Genomic DNA, 20,636 nt, shown 5'->3' on the forward strand with positions numbered 1-20,636 from the left:
CACACTGGCTACTGGCTTGATGCCAGACACGTGGAATGGTGCAGTAATTGCCCCAATACGTAAGAAGCAGGATAGGGCTGTACCATCAAATTATCGCCCTATCACCAACGTTTGCTCTGTTTGCCCACAGTATCTTGAAACACCTCTAAGCATTGGTGGACAGAAGCTCACCATTAAACCATCTTCAAGCAGGTTTCCAGATGGGCATAAGCACGGTTGATCCGAGTTTTAAGCTCCATTTGATCATTCAGCAACATCTATTAATCACTAAGACCAGGCTGTATGCAGTGTTCATGTACCCAAAGATGACATCCAACAGAATCCCCAGGGGGCTGCTGTGGGAGGGACATCGGGCCAGGAGAATCCGAGATAACCTTTGAAGCCAATACATTGATTGTATTCTAATAATACTGCAGTTGTCCGATGGAGCCTGGAAGGGAACCTAACTAAGACTCTGGGAGTTGATAGGAGGTGAGCCAAGGATGCATTTTGGCCCCCCTGTTATTCTGCATTTACATAGAATCCATGATTGATGCTCTTACGGCTGTCAATTCGGAACCACCTAGACCTGGGGGCGACAGGATGCACGCACTCTTTTTTGTGGACAATACTGTATTATTGTCCATGTCCCCGCAGTGTATCATGCCCAAGCTAAAGCTTCCACCATCTTTGGGTCCGAGGTCTAGGGAGATGTAAACTCTGCCCTCTTAACTGTTGTTTAGAACACATTTCTTAAGACATTATGTTTTTTCCACAAAGCACTCAAACAGCTGCAGTGAGGATGCAGTGAGATATATGCCCTATAGGTGATGAAGCAGAAATGAGACACATTTTTTACTGGTTGAGAGTATGGGGAACTCCGGGCCTGGCCAAGTACTGGGATGCTTTCAATTGCGTGATGTCCCTGAGAGGTTCTTATAAAGTCTCATGGCTGCACCATGTGAGCAAATGGTTTTCTGTGCTGGGCTTAAATATATTATGGAAAAGCCCACAAATTATGCCCAGGACTGCTAAGCAATTGGTGAAGACGACCTACCAAAGATATAGACGAAATAAAGTCATTCTAAATAGATCAGGATTAGCTAGTGCACCAGAGTACATGAGTTACAAACCACTGCCAGGCTACGAGGATTACTTGGACGTTATAGTCCCAGCCTTTACTCAGGAACTGTTTATCAGGTTTCGTTTGTGCACTTTGCTGCTGAGGTCCTTTCCTACAAGTTGAGACAGAGATCAGAATAAAAGATGCCCAATTTGTGATGATGAGAACGAAAACTTGGTTCATTTCTTGCTTGTTTATCCTGGTCTAAAGGAGCTCAGGAGAAGATATATGGTTCCCTTTATTCTCCTTCGGATGAGAACAACCAATGTAAATCTGTTGATAGCCTGATTACTGTATTTTCTGTCTCTTTGTACATTCAACCGACATGACACAAGAAGTACAACTCATTAGTTCTATCAAACTGGATTTTAACTTTTTTTGCACTAGTTTTTCAGATTTGTTTTAACCTGTTTTTATAGAATCTTATATTGGTTCTGTATGTATGCTCTTTTTAATGTTTTATTTGCACCTGATGGCTCTCCCTGAATAAAAGTTTTAACAACAAGTAGTAGAAGTCACAATACATATAGTTGATGTCATGGTCAGTAGCCGGCCCCGATCAATCCGGCCACTGACCATGGCCATAACCGTTTATTTGATGGCCCCAATAATTGACAACTGCCCATTGTTAGAACAGTACACTTACTTTATGTTTGGCCTGGGCTACAACAGTGGAGTCATTTGGGTTTAATGCCCCTAGCAATCTGGCCACTGCCCGTGGCTAGAAGCGTACGCTTAATTTGTGTTTGGCCATGGCTACAGCAGTACCATTTTTGGGGGTTTAATGACCCCAACACAACACTGGCCACAACAGCACAGTTATTTTGAGTTTAATGTTATTTTGGGTTTAATGCCCCCAACAGTCTGGCAATTTATAACGCGTCTATACACAAGTCTATACACAAGTGTTACAAGGCGCGACGAGTCAAGGGAGGGGAACAGAGGGAAGGCAGAGACAATGATCTTACTAGGCCAGGTGACATTGAGATTGTGCAAGTGCAGGGGAGGTGGGGAAGGGGAGGAGTGCAAGGGGGAGGGGAAGTGCAGAACATGGATAAAAGTAATAACTAGAACAATAAATAGGAACGATAATAAGAAGTGCGGCCAGCTGGTGGCAGGTGCAAAGGTAAGTGCAAACATCAAATGTCAAGAGCTAGTAGGGGCTGTGGGATACAGAACAGCCCCAGAGTGCAACGGTTGCTAGGGGGGCAGTGCAGGTGAGTGTGCAACTGGCAGGGAGGATACCTAGGCCCGAGAACAGAGGGTAGTCAGGTGACCAGTGCAGTTTCAGTTTCAGCCAGGAGTTCAGCAGGGGAGAGGAGGAGAGAAAGCAGAGGCAATGAGGAAGGTCTTGAGGTGCTTCCGGAACCAGAGATGGTTATCCTCAATTTTCAGAGAGGCATGGAGGCTGTTCCAGAGTGAGGCCCCAGCCGAAGAAAGAGATCTACCACCAACTCGTTGCATCGAGAAGTGGCTGACCCTGAGGGAGTTGGAGGTGGATAAGCGAAGAGCTCGAAAGGGAAGATATTTAGGAAGAGAGATTTGAAGGTATTGAGGACCCAGGCCCCAGAAGGCCTTGTGGACGATGTAGAGGGTTTTGAACTTAATCCACGCAGCCAATAGGAGCCAGTGCAGAGATTTGAGTCTTGGAGAGATACGAGCCCTGCGCACAAGTCCTGTTCTGGATGAGTTGTAGAAGTCAGAGAGTAGAGGCAGGACCAGAGCTCTGGAGACAGTGAGCTTCTGGGGGAAGGAGAGGAAAGGAAGAATACCTCTGAGGAGGTCCAACTGGTAGTGTGACTTCTTAGAGATGTCAGAGATGTGAGGAGAGAAGGAGAGTGTGGAGTCGAAGATGACCCAGAGGTTTTTAGCCTGACATGTGAGAGCAGGAAGAGGGCCAAGAGAGGTTGGCCAGAAAGAGACAGGGAAGGAGGGAGCAGGTGTGCTGATGAGGAGAATATCATTCTTACTGGAATTAAAGCAGAGATCATTGACGGCACACCACTCCTGGATAGCAGACATACAGTCGGAGATGAGAGAAGGCAAAGGGGTGGCTGAAGGGAGACTGAAAATGAGCTGAGTGTCATCCGCATAGCACTGAAAGTTGGGGCAGAGAGCAGCAATGTGGTGGGCAAGAAGTGCAAGGTATTGGTTGAACAGCCAGGGAGAGAGGTTAGCCCCCTGGGGAACACCACAGGTAGAGATGGAGACAGAAGAGAGGAAGGACCCAAGTTTGACCTGGGAGGGTTGATCGGAGAGGAAAGAAGTCAGCAAAGCCCGGGCCTGTTTTTGGTGCAATGCCTCCACTAATGTGGCACTGGCCATGGCCAGAACAGTACTCTTACTTTGTATTGGGCCATGACCAAAACAGTATATTTACTTTGGGTTTAATGCCCTCCAATAATCTGGCCACTGACCATGGCTACAACAGTACAGTTATTTCAGGTTTAATGGCCCCAACAATTTTGCCACTGGCAAGTATGTTTATTTAGGGTTTCATTCTCCAAACAATCTGCCCACTGGCTATGGCGAGAATGCTTACTTAGGGTTTAATAGCTATGCAGTTTTAGTATTTGACCACTGGCTAGAGGAAGATTAGGACTTTTGGAGTGTAAGAATAGTAGTAATAGTAGATGTCACAGTAGATGTCACAGTCCATTGTGGCTCTGGCCAGTGGCCACAACAGTACACTTATTTTGGGTTAATACCCAATACCCAAAACAATGTGGCCAATGCATACTTTGCTTTTAGTAGTTATGTAGTCTGGAGAATGTCATCTCTGACTATGGCCACAATGAGAGTTTTGGAGTGTGGCTATAGTAGTAATAGTAGTAGTTACAGTAGAAGTAGGAAAATTGGATTGTTTGATGCTGAGAAGTAGTGGACATGGACATGAGGGAACATCTATGTTTCTTTGTCTGTAAAGTAAAGGAAATAACATTTAGTTGTAGAATATGATATTTAAGCTATACATAATTTATGTTGTATACATACTTTTACTTTGTTGACCCTCGTAAATAGTACATTTTTTATACTATGTTTTTTATAACATATGTGTGTGATACACTCTAATTGTATTAACATATTTCATTTATAGGGTAATGGAGAAAAATTCAAGCTGGATTGAAAACAAAATCCAATATGATTACGACTGTGCTACCAGTGTTTTCAAGTGCTTGGTCGAGGGCTGGAACTTGTGAGTTGTGAATAGTAACAGCATATGCAAGAGAGAGAGAGCATTGTTCTCTGTGTGCATATATATCTTTAAAAAGAAGGAAACGTGTTATGGTGATTTTTTTTTATTCAACATTGTTGATGACAAACCGGATATTGTTTTTGTTTGACTATGTTTGAAAGCCAACATCTTTTCCAATGGCTCCACTGACTAAACCTGGTTCTGCATCAAGGTTGCATTTTAGTATCACTCTGCAGTTTAGAAAGAGAGTTAATACTTTTTCTAATCCTACTGTGTTTGAGGTAGATTTGTCTAAGTTATTTAGTCGTGCTATTGCTTGTTGACACATAGGGCCTGTCATGCCATACACTTCTAGTTTGTCTATGCAGGTGTTGTGGACTCTGGGTTGCATCTCTTTTATGAGCATTGTTTCATTAAATTGATCACTGTTTGATATTTTTTAAACAAGACTGTGTGTTCAGTAAGCATACCAATTAAGAGTAGTCGGTGCAAAGGTACACCTCCTATGTTCTAAGCAGTTAGACCTGGGGTAGGTGGAAGGAATGTAACTACAGCTGAAAGGTTGTTATTTGTTTCATCTTCTAAAAATGTCCAGATTGATTTAATTACAAAAGGTTTTGCCAGAGCCAGCTTCACCACTTACATACAAGAGCAAAGTATTGTATCTTTTACAACTGCAAGTATTATTTTCATGTTTTAATCATGTTCATTTCTTCAGTGGCTTCTAGGAAAATGGTAACTTGTTCATCATTTAACTGTGATTTGAGCACTGTCAGTTCTTCTTTATATTGTTTGGATTGATAAATGGTGTTTTCTACTGCATTCATTGCTATTGCTTCTACCTTTGTAATTAGTGGTTCTCCAAGTGGTTCTTGTCTTCCTGTAAGAGTTGTTTGACTCCTTTTAGGAGTGTCTTATCTAGTTGTCTTTCTATTTCTTTGTATTTGTTTGCATTCTTTGTTTTTCATTTCTTTGTACTGGTTACAATTGTCATTTGTTATACTGCTTGCATGTAGCTTCAAATGTGATGTTGTTACCTAACAATTATTTATCTTTTTCTCCACCGTTTGACTTTTTGCTGTAGGGCCATGTAATGATGTTATCTATGCTCTGCAGATCTAAATAGTTATTTTACATGGTTAAATAGACTGGATTGTGAAAGCCTTACTAGACTTCATTCACTATTTAATACTGAGTATTTGTCATTTGTCTCATTCTGCATTACATTATGTTTGTATGTATAGTTTTGGGCTGTGACATACAAGCACATGTTTTCCAAAGCAGTGCTTCTCTTTGGATAGTATGTCAATCAGATACTTGTTGAAGATTTCTTGGCTGCTGTGATTTTGTTTAGCAATGGATTTGATTTCTTGCTGGATTTTAGTACTTGTGTTTGTAAAGAAACTGGACCAAAGTTGAGGCAGCGAATGCTTACCGATTTTCCATATTAGGCTGTACCTGTTAAAGGATCTGCAGTTTCATAGGCTCTGAACTCTCTATGTGATAACATTTTGATACCTAAGCTGTTCAATTTTTGAGAAAGAGTTTTGTTAGATGATATGTCATCTCAGTGGTCTTTTAGCTCAGTTTTATCTGTATTGTTGAGCTTGCAACTGAAGTTGAATTTTCTGCATTGTAATGAACGTAAAGAGTGCAATGATAGGATTGTAATCATAGATGTACTTGGATGCTTCATCTTTTTTAATGTATGTGTTTTTGGGAGATTTACATTTCACACTGTGCCTAACAGAAGACTTGAACTATTTACCTGAACTTTGGTGCAAACTGGTTTAGGGTTTCCAAAATGACATTTGGTAAAATATTTCCCTTTGTTTCATTATCAACATTTGCAGTATTTGCCACATGTAAGGGCTTCTATACGTAGGCAAGACTGGCAGGGCCATCAAAATGAAAATTTCCGAACACTGGTCCTGTATCAGGAATACGATTCGAGACAAACCCTTGGTCGATAATGTCATCCAAAAACAACATAATGACACTGACCTCAAATGGTTTATTCTCCAAAAACTCAAACCCACCTTGAGAGGGGAGACATGAATAAGACACTCACCCAGTTAAAGCAAAAATGGGTACATAAGCTAAATACTGTAAAGGAGGGCCTGAACATTTCCGTGGAATGGACATTCTGTGATATCGTGATAGTTCTCATTTTACAGTCTAGAAACTAGCCAGGGTGTGCAGATCAGACACTGGGTTCCAACATCATGGCATCAATTTTAGTGCAACAACTGGGTATATGATTTCTTTATTTATTTATTTATTTATTTATTTATTTATTTATTTATTTATTTGTTTAGTTGTTAAAAACAACTTTTCAAATATTTGACACACTCAGACAAAGATCATACAATTTATACAAACATTAAAGCATTAAAAGGCATTGCAATTTTAGACCTTAATTACATAGTCCTCTCCTAAAAAATAAAATCCTCTGTTATGTAGTCATGTCTATTTCCTGTACACACACAGTGTTTTCTTGCGTAAGTATTCAAATTCTGAGACAGTTGCTTCCAGAAAGTGCACAATCGCAACCTTTACGGCCAGTCTTGGGCTTGTAAAAATCATTTCCACAACCTGTTTTCATCTAATTCCAAAAAAGTTTCCATAACATTTTGAAATAATTTCATACGAATAGGTTTCAAAGCAGGGCATGTAACAATCAAATGTCGAATAGTTTCAATTTGTTGAACATCTAGGCAATATCTACAGTAGTTTGGGGGTATTAAATTCCTCCTCTGTAGAATTTCCCGAGTATGCCACAGGTTGAGTTTAAATCTCATCTATTGCCTTCGTATGTGTGGCGAAGGACATTTGATTAGATATTGAGTGGGGACTTTATATCTCTTTAACCCAAAAACTGCACCATCAAAGTCCTTGTACGTCTGACAGATTGCTAAATTTTTGATCCAATAGCATTCAAAAATTCTCTTTTTTGCTAAATCTGGATTGGAGATAAAGGTTTCAATACTTATAGCCGCCTCAGCCATTTCGTTGTATACTAATGTGCACCACTTATTCGAAAATCCAGTTGTATCTGAGAGCAAGTGCTGTGCTACTATACCCAATGCATTAAATGCATTATGATCCAACAAACACTTCCGGAGTAGGGCGCACATTTTCCAAACAACCTGAGAATAAAGGGATAGCAAGCCCAACTCAAAACGAATGATGGAAAGTGGGGTGGAATTAGGTAAAAGTAAAACTTGTCTCCAATATTTAGCCTCTATTTTGTCCCAATATAGTTGATTTCGTAGGTGTCCTGCTTCGACTCCATATAATAATATTGGGACTACTTTCATTTGATAAAAGGCCAAAATTTGCTTGAAGGAATATTTACCAAACCTAGCAGCAAGAATTCTGGTCTGAGACACCAAGGTTTGCAATTTAGTACATAGTTCACAATTTTCAACCTTTGATGTAAAGGAGTTAGTGAAAATGAAGCCTAGATATTTGTATTGATCAACCACTTCAAGTTCCTTGCCCTCTATTGTCCAAGTATAACTCTTTTTCTTGTGCCTGCAGGTATTATGGCACACCAATACTTGCGATTTATTCAGATTTATTTGCAAGTGATTGACTAAGGTATATTGATTCAATTTGTTTAACATTTGTTGTAGACCATATGGAGTCTGAGACAGCAATACTAAGTCATCCACATAAAGAAGGTATCTAACTTTGTTGTTACCCAATTTTGGCGGATCACAATTGATGTTTATAAAGATCTCTCCCATGTCAAAAATGAAAAAATTAAACAAACTTGAGGCTGCCTGACATCCTTGTTTCAGTCCTCTCGTAGTTGTGATAACTGCAGATAGTAGGCCTTCAAACGTTAGCCATACCTGCATAGTAGTATTCGAGTATAACAACATCAACAGCACAAGTATAGAGTTTGGACAATTATACTTTTTGAGTTTTTCATAGAGCAGCACCCGATCTATCGAATCGAACGCTGCCCGAAAATCAATGAATGCCAAATAAATTGGCTGTCCTCTAGCCCCATATTTCATTTTAATCAAGTTTAGACACATAATATTTGGGATTGTGCCCAAACCAGATACAAATCCGGATTGATAACAATCTCTTAGCTGATCCTGAAAGATCCATGCATTAAATTTCTTCAGAAGGAGTCTGCCAAAATGTTTTCCCGGTACATCAAGAAGGGAGATCGGACGATAACTACCAGGTATTTGGCGATCCCCCTTCTTGAATATCGGAACAGTAATGGAGTGCGTCCATGTTTTCGGGATGGTTTGTGCTGTGGTAATTGCTTTAAAGATGGAATGCAATATCGAAGCCCACAGCTCCGGTTGGAGTTTTAGGGTAAAATTTGAAAGGCCATCAGGGCCAGCTGCCTTGGAATTGGGGGCTGTTTTAATTAGTGTCAAAATTTCTTCATACTCAAACTCAAGATTAAATTTACCACTCAGAATCACCGCATCAAATGGTATGGTGCCTTCTGGGACTGAGTATAGGTCAGAAAAATATTGTACCCATTTTTTTTCAGCTACCGCATTTGATTGAGTCACAATTTGTGAAGGCGCCGTAGCACAGTTGATTAAAGACCACATTTTTGCGGTTTTCTTAGTCGCTAGTGTACTTAACATAACCACCCCATCTCGTTGATACATCTTTGCACGATATCTTTTTACCCAGTTATTATACTTCAACTTGATTTTCCTTACAATTAAGGCCCTGATGTCCTGAGGATGCCTTAGTGCTTGCCTCAATTCGGCACGCTTTTCAGATTTCTTTAATTTCATAACTGGATCAAAAGTATGCTGATGTTTAATTTTCAATTGAGCGTTTGGTCTTGTATTCTGAAAAAGTTGCATTGTATTGGCATATTGAATACCCATGTTATTCACATCGAAGGGATCTTGTTGAATCGAATTTACCAGATATTGATTAAATTGGTGTAAGGCATCCTCTGACCATCTGAGTCTATTAAGCCCTGGGTTGACAATTGGAGCACCATAAGATTTACCAATATTATCAATTTTCCTCAGATCCTTCTGAACCCATTTAATTGTTAAAATATTATGATCACTTTGTTTAGTGTCCATAATCTCAAATCTCTTTATCAAGGAAAGCAGGGTAACACTTACAAAAATGTAATCAATAACTGAATTCATTTGACCATTATGCCATGTAGCTCTAGGGGGATGTCTTCTTCAAATGTACCATTCAACATATGCAAGTCATGAGATTTGGTGAACATGTGCCATCTATGTGTTCTACCTCACCCTTGCGAGTTTTTCTCGCTAAGGAGATTGATGTTTAAGTCTCCGGCAAGTATCGTATAAGAGACTGACTTATCAAGGGCAACCAATTCAAGTAACATTGTAATGTCATAGAAAAATTTCTTATCACTTATGGCAGCGGTGTTCCAATATATATTGAGAACGGCATACTCAAATCCATCCACCCTGACCTTTACCAAGAGCATATGTTTATTTGGACAAGCCCATAGTTCTGATGATACTCCCTTTTGGATTTATTTTGGCTATGAGTAAGCCAGAGGATGGTCTACCAGAAGAGGGCTTGTAAGCAGGGTTAATATGGATATTGAAGCCGTTCCAAACACGAAGATCCGTAAGCCAAGTTTCTTGTAAAAGAATTAGATCATACATCCCTAGCTGATTGGGATCATTATTAAGAAGATGAGAATGCCCTCTCGTATTCCAACTTAGCAGGGAGATCTGATTCTGAGTAGAGATGGTATTTAGTTACAGTTGACTCTGAGAGCATTTACAATGGCATGTAGCACTTTTTGCAGTCTCCTCCTTTCCCCCTGCATCAATGATCCCCCTGTTCGTATCATAGGAGAGATGTGAGGGTTTGTGGAACCTGAATATGACACATTATTTTCTACTTTGAGCTCAAATCCCAAGTTAAATAGCTGGAGTTTTGTTGATCAAATTAAGTTTTGAAGCACACAAGAGTTTAGCCACAATCTCACAATGTTAAAATGGTCATCACTCATTAACTCAACACATTCAATGTCAACTGAGTTGACATCTTCCAACTGTATTATTTCAGAGAATATGGCCATAACAGAACTTCTGTTAAGGTCATATTGTCTAAAAGGTGCTGGCCTACATGCCAAAATGAGTGAATATGGTGCCCACCTTTTTTTGTCTTGCGGTTTTATCATAGGAAGTGAATGAGTCAAGTTATTTTTGGGATTATTTCTCGGTGTTTCATTTTTCATTTTCACCTGAATTTGTTTTAGTGCCGTTTCCACTAAACCTATCACTTCTGAAGCCATGTCGAGTCCTTGTTGATGAGGGGCTCGCATTGGTGATTTCTGACACTGATTTTCCCTTAAGTCTATGACACCACCTGTTGTTGTAGAGGCAGACGTCAGAGGCAATTGTGATGTAAACATATTTGCCTGATTATTACCTCCTCTAATGTACGGATGTTCCAGTCATTTTGGGACAGTTTATCAGACTGGAACCTTGCATCCTGCCTATCTATGCTACTAGATGCAGTGCTTCTTTTTGAAGTTTCAGTGATCGGCTTTAATGGAATTGGTAAACGGTGATCAGACATATATGCATCGACTGCCATTCTAATTTCGTGCCTATATGCCTGGATGGCTTCTTTATTCCTCATATCTGTCAGATTGCCCAAAGACCTATTAGAAAGCTCCACTGTCATCTCTCTACTCACTTGTTGTCGGGATTCATCATTATGAAGGTTCACTTCCTTCAATAATGCATCCAGAGGGGCATCATCAGTGGTCTGCAATATGGGATAAGCCTGTGTGGATTTAACTTGCATTTGTTGTTTATACTTTTTCTTGATTGCTTGTAATGCTACCATCGTACTTTTCTTAGGGAGTGTGATTGCCTTAAAAAATGTTTTGAACTTGAATTAGGTGCAATTTTGGGAGCATTTTGATTTTTCAATAGCTTACCCATAATAGCTTTTCTATCTATTTTCTCATTAACGGGGGTAAACATGGTATAAACCTTTTTTTTTGGCAATATGGATGATGATACAACAGGGTTACCTTCTGTAGGAGTCACAGCCTTACTAATAGTTGAAGGATTCTCAACAATAATCCCTTCAATGAGAGGAATAACGGAATCTAGTTTTGATATTATTACAGGAGTTTGATTTGCTACCAAAACCATCACTCTGTCTCTATGCCTAGATGTACTAAGCATGTGTAAATCAGCAGAGATTGCCGACCCAGTGGTGTCTTGCCATTTATGGATAAGTTCCAACAATACGGCTTGTTTAGTTAGTTTAATTTCGAGTGTCTCAAATAGTTTCCCCAAGGTTTGTATAGCAAAATTCATGGCTTGCAAAGTGGCTTCCATCATCCGGCCATCTTGTGAGCCTGATTTTACCGGACTTTTTTTACTTGAAGAAGATGTAGGTCTCCTAGGAGTGGGGTGAATAAAAGATACACTTAGAGGTGAACTTGAATAATGAGGTTCTGGTGTTTCGAACAAAACTGTCGATGCTGACAAATTATCAGGTAGAGTGTGCCCAGAAAACCCAAAGCTCTCATCCTCAAGGTCAATTATTGGTACATCCTGTATACTTTTTCCATCTGATTTCTTTGTATTATTTAACTGTGCAGTGAGAGGAAGTGCTTTTAACATTGCACTGTCACTTACAGATGGATTATGAGATAGATTTTGAGTACCATCAGACACATTAAAATCGCCTATATTATTCCCTCCACACAGTGAGGAAACTGGAGGCTCACCTAGATGACCACATTTCATACCCATAATTGCCTTGGTGTCTACTATTGCAGTGGTGGTTTTAGAAATAGCCATTAACATATTGCCAGATTGCATAGATGACACTGGGCCTCATTCCGAGGTTGGAGGTAACCATGGAGTAAATAGCTCCATGGTTGGCAACCATGGAGCTATTTACTCTATGGAAATCCGGCATGGTGAATGGAGTAATTACCGGTCCATTCCAAGGTTGGAGGGACCGGTAATTCCCCATTTACCTTTTGCCCTTCCCCATTCCCATTTCAGCCCCATAGGGCTGAAATGGGAATGGGGAAGGAGGTAATTACGGCACCGTAAATTACGGTACCGTAATTACCTCCGAGGTACCTTTGCGGGTCCCGTAATTTACTCCTGCTAAAAGCAGGAGGTAAAGAGGGACCCGCAAAGGGAACTCGGAATACGGAGGTAAGGGATTACCGGCATCGGTGCCCTTACCGGCGCCGGTAATCCCTTACCTCCAACCTCGGAATGACCCCCACTGATTTGAAATTTGCACGGGACCTTCCTGTAGTGCCTTTATAGTAAGCGCGAATGTCTACATCTTTCATTGCTTTATGAGTGGAATGCAATGCTTTCTTATTGGTGCGTGCAGTTATAGGTGAAGGTAGACAAACAGCACGACAAGACCGATTTAGCTCTGACATAACTTTCTCTTGAGGGAAATAAGAGACGACAGGGGATTGTGTCACAGTGAGCTTTGAAGAACGCAATTGCATTCCGTTTTCTGTGCTCAAGACACCAATCCTCTCTGTGCCCTCTCAAGGGAGCAATAGAGGAATAAAAGGTACCTCGTAATAGTGACGACAATTTCAGTTTTCGCGCCTCCCACGCCAAACAGCCGCACAACAGCCAACGGCCTTGTCCCGCCGGGCTTAGCGCCGCAGGGGTGGCTTGAGGCTTGTCAAGTACTCGATGCAGGTCACGTGATCCGTCACACGACCAAGTCAAAGTCCCGCCTCCTTCAGGAAGTGGGGCGAAGAATGGCAAGAGCTGTGATTGCTTGCTGTGCCGTGGAGTGTTTCTTTCGCTTCGTTCACCGTTCAAAGTGAGAGCGCAAGCCTTCAATGTGTAACTACTGACAATGGGCCTCATTACGACTCAGGCGGTAAGGGGTTTACGCCGGCGTAAACAGCGCCGACCCTTACCGCCTGAGTACGAGGTCCCTTAGCGCCATGGCGGATTTAACACCTGCTTTTAGCAGGTGTTAAAATCCATGGCGCTAAGGGACCATGGAGTTAATTACGCCACCGTAATTTACGGTGGCGTAATTAACGCCTTCCCCACTCCCATTATGCCCTATGGGGCAAAAATGGGAATGGGGAAGGGTAAATGGGGATTGGGGACTTACCGCCCCGCCAAGGTCGGAATGGGGCGGTAAGTCCGCCAACCACCATGGCGTAAACGTAATTTACGCCATGGTGGTAAAGCCACGGCCCAGGCGGTAACTTACTGCCTGGGTCGTAATGAGGCCCAATATGATTTAAGAAGACTGTGCTGTATATTGTGTTGTAATCTTGTTAAACGTACAAATTGAGCAATTGAGTTCCTGTTGCACCGTGATGTATAGCCCGGGTATGTTACATTTCATGCACGTACAGCACATCACCCGTAGCAGCACATCTCTGATGTAGGCACCATCCTACCCATAGATAGATGAGGCTTCCATGTATATAATTGCATTGGTGACGTGGTGGATCCGCATTCCACACCCATCGCCCTACGTAGTTTTTCACATTATGCCTCTTAGCAATTCAACATGTGGTTTTGCCATCTACCCAAGCCTAGGCATCAGATGTCAACTCAGGACCCATCCGGGCCTCACCACATCCAATGCCATGATTTTAAAACATTCAGTGTTTATACGTTCGCGTTGCCATGACAACTTTTTTCTAACAATATATTTTAGGACCTCCACTACTCCTAATTATGGTCCAGGTCACCCTAAACTTCATTATAATTGCTCAAAGATGAGGGTATTAACCAATAGCCCAACCATGAGAAAGACTGCCATGTTGGCATTTTCAAAATGGCAACCGCTACTTAAGCAACGGTGGCTTTGACAACAGCGTCCATCTCCAGGAGACGCCGCCAGCATTACTTCATTTCTAATCCGCAAGAGAGAGGTAGGCAATCTGACGTCATTCATTGAAGTTAACTTGGTACTCATTCCAGCGCTCCTCATCGATCTACTCCCAATAACTATGCTCATGTTCCTCTTTACCCCAGGGGCCACATGCACAGGAATTATAGCCCCCCACGGTGAACCTCAGTTTTCAATGAACTTGCCACACTGATGGCATTAATCAGCCGGCAGCGCCTCCACATTTTTGAACATATCCCGATTCCAAGGCGCACAGGTATCTAAGTGCAATAATCAGATTGTATGTTGTTGTTTAAATGATCTCCAGTCTCCTGTCACTTGAGGGAGGCCACAATAACAACTAGATCCAAACTGCAGCCATTATTACAGGTTCCAAACAAGCTTTCCTGTCCAATGGAGTGACACACATCCTTCTGCCACCAGTCAGGTAAGCAGCAGATTTTGTAGATGTCACTAATATAACCATTCGGTCTTGCGTCGACCTGTATTTGAACATAGGTTACGCATTCACACACAGTCCTTCTCCACAGATTGGGCCTGTGTCTTCCAACCAGTGATGTCTACACAGTGATACCTGATTGGTTCAGAGTTTCACACCTCGGCTTCCCATGTTCCAGTTTCTTACAGACACGGTAAGCCCTACCTGTTGACCCTAGACAGGCATGATCAATTGTCACATTCAGTGTGCCATGTGCATTGCCATTGATATTTTGCTACTGACCATTGTAGCTGTAATCCCACTCTGTGCTCCATTTTATTTTGACAGCACATGCAGAACACCCAGACGCTGCAGTCTTCTTGTCCTGACGAAGTCCGACATAACAAAGGCTCATATTCCAGCCCAATAGGGCCAAAACACCTAAGTGTAGTCTTTGACCTTTTGGTCACAGTGCTGACAAATACTCACTGTTTTTCTCTGGATTGTGTTAAATTGTACTTGATGTTGTACTTGTTCATTTGTCATGACTCCGTCTTGTTATACCTTGACAGTAGGATATGTACTGTGTAGATTTGTATTTACTTCACCCCAAGCAATGTATCTTGGATATATACCCATTGTAATTCACATTGCTCTATGAATGCAACAAATGGGTTGCTGTGTCATGTCTCCTAGCAGACATTTATATGTGGTTGTTTTGAACTAAAAGAAACATTTTGAAACAATTGAGGTGTGTAATCATAATTGATTTGGGTGATTTGTTCTCTCACATGCTCAAGGTTTTGTTTCTGAGTTTGTTTTACTGACCCATTCATCTGTGTCTGACAACAGTTTAGCCCTCCTGGGTAGAATAGGGTCACAACCAGGAGCCCGTTTGTTTTGATCCTTTGAGTGAAGAGACTTATGCAGCAGAGGCACTGATGCTGATGAGTGAACTGTGACCTTGTTCTAAATTAGTCAGAGAATGTGCTATGCTCGAGTGAACCAACTTAACGCGTGCTAACAATGAAGGCAAGGGAGGCCACTGGCCTGAAAACCTGACATATCATTTGGAACACTTCTTTCTTTTTCATAACATTATTTCCCATACTATTTGTATTTAGAGGTAAGGATTGGCAATAGGTATTTTTGTAACCAGACACCACTGGAACTGCGTTATTATTATTTGATGGTTGCATCTTGCTTCCTTCTGTAGATTTAGGTTTAGATAGGCGTTTATCATACCCTTCCTGAAGTTCAATAAACATCCTTGAACTGTGATCACTTATGTCTGTCTTACTATTGATGCCATGCCTTCCTTACAATTCTCATATTACTCCATGGGGATGGGGACACGGAAGCACCGGCACTGTTGCTAATGGTGCCGGTGCTTCCGTGAAAAGCATGACTGCAGGGGGGCAGTGCCCACAGCAGGTCAGACCTGCTTGGAGCAACGACCTCTGCAGGCATACTCGTAGTCCGACAGTTTGGAAAGGGTGCAGGTATGCTGCTACAGGCACCCTTAGTTGCAGACCACCAGGCTTGTAATGAGGCCCATGTGTTGTAAAATGTTGATGCTACTTTTGTCTTTTATTTTAACTTATTCATTAAGGAATTGTCATAAATATTTGACCGACTGTTGGAGCATTTTGCATTCTGTTCAGAACGAATATGAATAGTTTTCTAAATAGTTTGAATGCGCTGTCAATCAGTACTTCAAGTATCAGTTTTCTAGGTAATTTTGAATTGAGGAATGATATTTTTCATATTTTTGTAGGTGATTGCAAAAAACTCTGCATTGAAAAAAAAATGTAAATTGATTTTTTGGAATGTTTTATTGTGATTACTTTGACATTGATAGATATAGTTTGAAGTTCATTTTTGTTTGTAATTTTTCTATTTAGTATTTTTTGAAGCAGGAGCACATTTATGTTAGTGGTGACTGTTGGTGTACTTTGCAAGAGCAGGTACTTGTTTTCTTGCTTGTACATTTTCTATAAACCTTTTTAGTGGAGGGTGACTATATGACTTTCCCAATTTGATCTGCTCAATCATTTCCTTGTTTTCTACAAAGCTGAGTTTTAGTAGGCATTCTTTCATATCTGCTGGAGAAAGGAGAGTGTGTACTTTAATGATGTAGAAGGGTTGTGTGGGTAAAGATATGCGTTAATATTAAATAGTGGAATAAGTGATATGGATATTGAGGTAGTGATATGGATTACTATTGAGTAATAGGATGATGAAGATGAATTTAGCAACTTGGATTGGTGTTATTGTACTGGAATGAGGAAGGGTAGTGTATGGATAATGATATGGAAAATGATCAGCCAGCAGGGGGTGCAGGGAGCACTAGTCCTTCTGTGCTGCTCCTTCGTACTGTGAGCTTTGGGGCACCTGAGCCCTCATTTTTGGCAGTCTACCATGAAAAGAGACCCCCCCAAGAGACCCCAGGGATCAGCTGGAAAACAATTGGAGGGTTTTGGCATAGTAATGCCAGAGATCTGGCTGAGTGCCATCGGCTCGGGAGATGGCAGGGAGCCTGACACGGCCTGGGTGGGCTTACATGGTCAGGGTTTGCTGGAGTGAGGGAGACCGAGTCCAGAGCTTCGACTCGAGTTGGCCAATCAACAGTAGGGTGCTATTCAGATCCGGGTGGCAGCACCTGAAGGCGCCCCTTACCTAGGCCTGCAGCCCATCTGCGTAGTGCTGGGCTCCTGGGACGGAGATAGCACGGAGGCCATGGTCCATGCCACACCAACATGGCTGCCGGGGTGCACCAGTGCAAAGACCTCCACAAGCACAAACCAGGCTCAGTGTGAGCCCTGACTGGCCCGCTGGGGAGCCAAGCTCCGGCAGTAACACTGTGGCAACAGTGGAGCACTCCATCCAAGGGTTCCACGGTCAGAGTTGACACATTCGGTGGATTGTGTGGCATTCTGTGGCCTGGAGAGCCCACGCACTGGCACTCAGTTTGGCAGTGGACAGTGGGGGTCCCGTGTGACTCACAGCACACCCTTGGCTGGGAAATGTGCACGCTTCTAGAGAACCGAATTGATGCAAGAGTTGTGCAGTATTGCAGAGGTTTCAAAGGCGGGATGTCCAGTGGAAGCACAGGGAATGTTACACAGTACAATCATTCTCGTGTGGCTGCCTACTTCACAAGGCAGGATGGCTGAGGGGCTGCACTAGAACTGTTGATGGCATCTTGACGCCTCCTCCACTGGAACCTGGTTCCCTCTGGAAAGAACAGTGGTAAGCTTTATCTAACCTGAAGATCATAGGCTCTGTTCACAGGAATAGCAAAAGATATGAAACGATTTATCTGCATACCAAAGCATGCATGCTTGGCTTCCAGTTTCAAGACCTACCTGATTTGACTCTTATAGTTGGATATACCAGTTGCAACCCCCTCAACAAGAGGTGTGGCTCCTCTAATCTATGCACATACCTAATTTGTCTCCTGCTTCCATGCATCCTGGATGCAGCCCCCTGCTGTATGAAGTGTAGCTCATCCCATCCATGCTCCTGCCTGATTTGTCTCCTGCTTCTACGCATTATATGATATGATGATATGACTTGGCATTTATAACATGCCTATACACAAGTGTTTAAAGGCCGATGTAGCAAGGGAGTTGGAACAGAGGGAAGACAGAGACAGCAATCTTTCTAGGCCAGGTGAAAATGAGATCGCGCAAGGGCAGGGGAAGGCAGAAGGTGAAAAATTGCAGGGGGGATAGGGAGCAGTGCAGTACATAGCATAACAGTAAAATAATAAATAAAGACAATAAATAAAAAGTGTGGCCAGCTGGTGACAAGTGCAAGGTTAGGGGCTGTAGGGATACAGAAACAGTCCCCGAGTGCAAGAATTGCCAGGGGGGCAGTGCAGGTGTGCAACTGGCAGGGAGTGGACCTGGGCCCAAGATCATAGGGTACCCAGTTAACTAGTGCCGCTTCAACCAGGAGATCAGCAGGGGAGCATCCCGGATGTAGCTCCCTGCAACACAAAGCATAGTTCCTCCAATCTTGACACCTACCTGTCTAGACCATGGCATTGGTGCATACTGGTTGCAGCCACCCCTCAACATGAGGCATGGCTCCTACCTTTGCACCTACCTGATTTGACTCTCACATCCCTTCCCACAGGATGCAGCCCCTGCAACACAAGGTGTGGCTCCTCCTATTGACACACTCACCTAACTCAACTTGATACATGCTGGATGCAGCCCCTCGCAACACTCACTATGTACCTACCTGATCTGCCGCCTACACACTTGCATTTCAGAGGCATCCCCCCCACAACATGAGGCGTGGCTCCTCCTATTGACATAATGCACATACCTTATAAATATTACATGTATGTTTACCAGATGTAGCCCTCTGATTCACGAGACGTGGCTCTGACTTGTAATGCTTTCTTTCCATGCTACTGTAGTCGTACGCCTATCAGAATTTTCTATGCAACTAATGCAATATGTACTGCAACCTCAAATGTAACTAAGAAACCTGTACTAATTTCTGTAACCGTAACCTTAAGTCAAGCGCCTAGATGCCTAATGGTTAAGTGTGCTCTACAAATGCAAAAATAAATAATTAAATATGGGTTCATATTGGGTACTGAGATGAGGAAGAGGGGTGTTTGAGTATTTTTTATGGGTTATGATTGGAGAGTAGCAAGAGGGATATATAGATAATGGGAGCTAAAGATTTACACCTTTTCAGAGTGAAAATGTGTAAACTGCTTGTGTACTAGGATAAGAAAGAGGAGTATGCGTGTATTGATATAGATTATAATTGTGAAGTAGGATGTGGAAGAGTGATGTCTAGATATGGGAGCAATGTGTTAAAATATTTTAAGAGTAACAGTGTGTAAATCTCTGGTGTAGTGGTATGAGGAAAAGGGTTTTGGAAACTATGCTAAATAGTGTGATTTCAGTAATAGTATGAGGGGAAAATACAGCAATGGATGAATTGTTGTTAGTGTAGTGACATGACAGGGAGTGGAATAAGCATAACTATATGGATTAACTGGGTACTGGGTAGGAGAAATGATATACATTGAATTATGGAAGTACCATGAGGCAGCGAGATGTATGGGTGAAAGGAGGTGTGGCACAAACGATTTGTAGAGTGAGATGTTGTCGAACTCTGGTGTACTGAGACAAGAAAGAGGGGTGTTGGATAAATGATATGGATTGTAATTGGACATTGGTTTGTGAAAGAACCATGTATAGGTGATGGGACTTGTGTGATAATATGTTTGTAGTGTTATGATTTGCAGAGTGGTGGTGTTGTAGAATGACTAAGGGTGGTGTTGCTGTAATGGAAAACAGTGTATTGCAGCAATGGAATGAGGACGAGAGAAATGTTGATTATAGTATGCATTAATAGTTTTATAAGCTGAAAATAAATTTGGATGGTGCACAATATAGTTGTGTTATTAAATTGTAATAGCATACATGCCGCATTAATTCTACTTTCTTTTAGAGATGAAGGTACTTTCTTTCTTGGGTAGTTTTTTTGGTAATCTTTTTTCAAGAAATGTAAAAGAAAGATTCTTGGCAACTTTGAAAATTATACGCTGCTATAAGCAGTAGGACATGGCATTCCTATACAAACGGAAATACATTCAAAAGCACTAATGAACTATTGGGATAGGTGCTGCTGTGAAGCATGTTTTGCAGCACATAATACCAGTTATAGTTGAAGTGAAGTTAAAGGCTAGATTGTACAATACAGTGTAATATACAGGTCTTCTATAGTTTTGACAGAAGGCAGGTAATTTTTAGAAAATATGTCATTATTTTCTTTACTCTAGCTTGGAAATTGAGGTATTCTTAATTATGGAATCGTGCAGTGCTATAGGTAGTAGCACATGTAGCAGTCACTATGCAAAAAGAAGTACTTTAAAGACATTAATGAACTATTGGGGTGGGTGCTGCAGTGAAGCATGTTTTGCAGCACAAAAAAGTGAAGTTAAAGGAAAGGTTATAGAATACAGTGTAATATGAAGGTCTGCAATACGTTTGACAGAAGGC

This window comes from Ambystoma mexicanum, chromosome 2p, assembly GCF_040938575.1.
Source record: "Ambystoma mexicanum isolate Mex_15411 chromosome 2p, UKY_AmexF1_1, whole genome shotgun sequence".
Lineage (NCBI taxonomy): Eukaryota > Metazoa > Chordata > Amphibia > Caudata > Ambystomatidae > Ambystoma > Ambystoma mexicanum.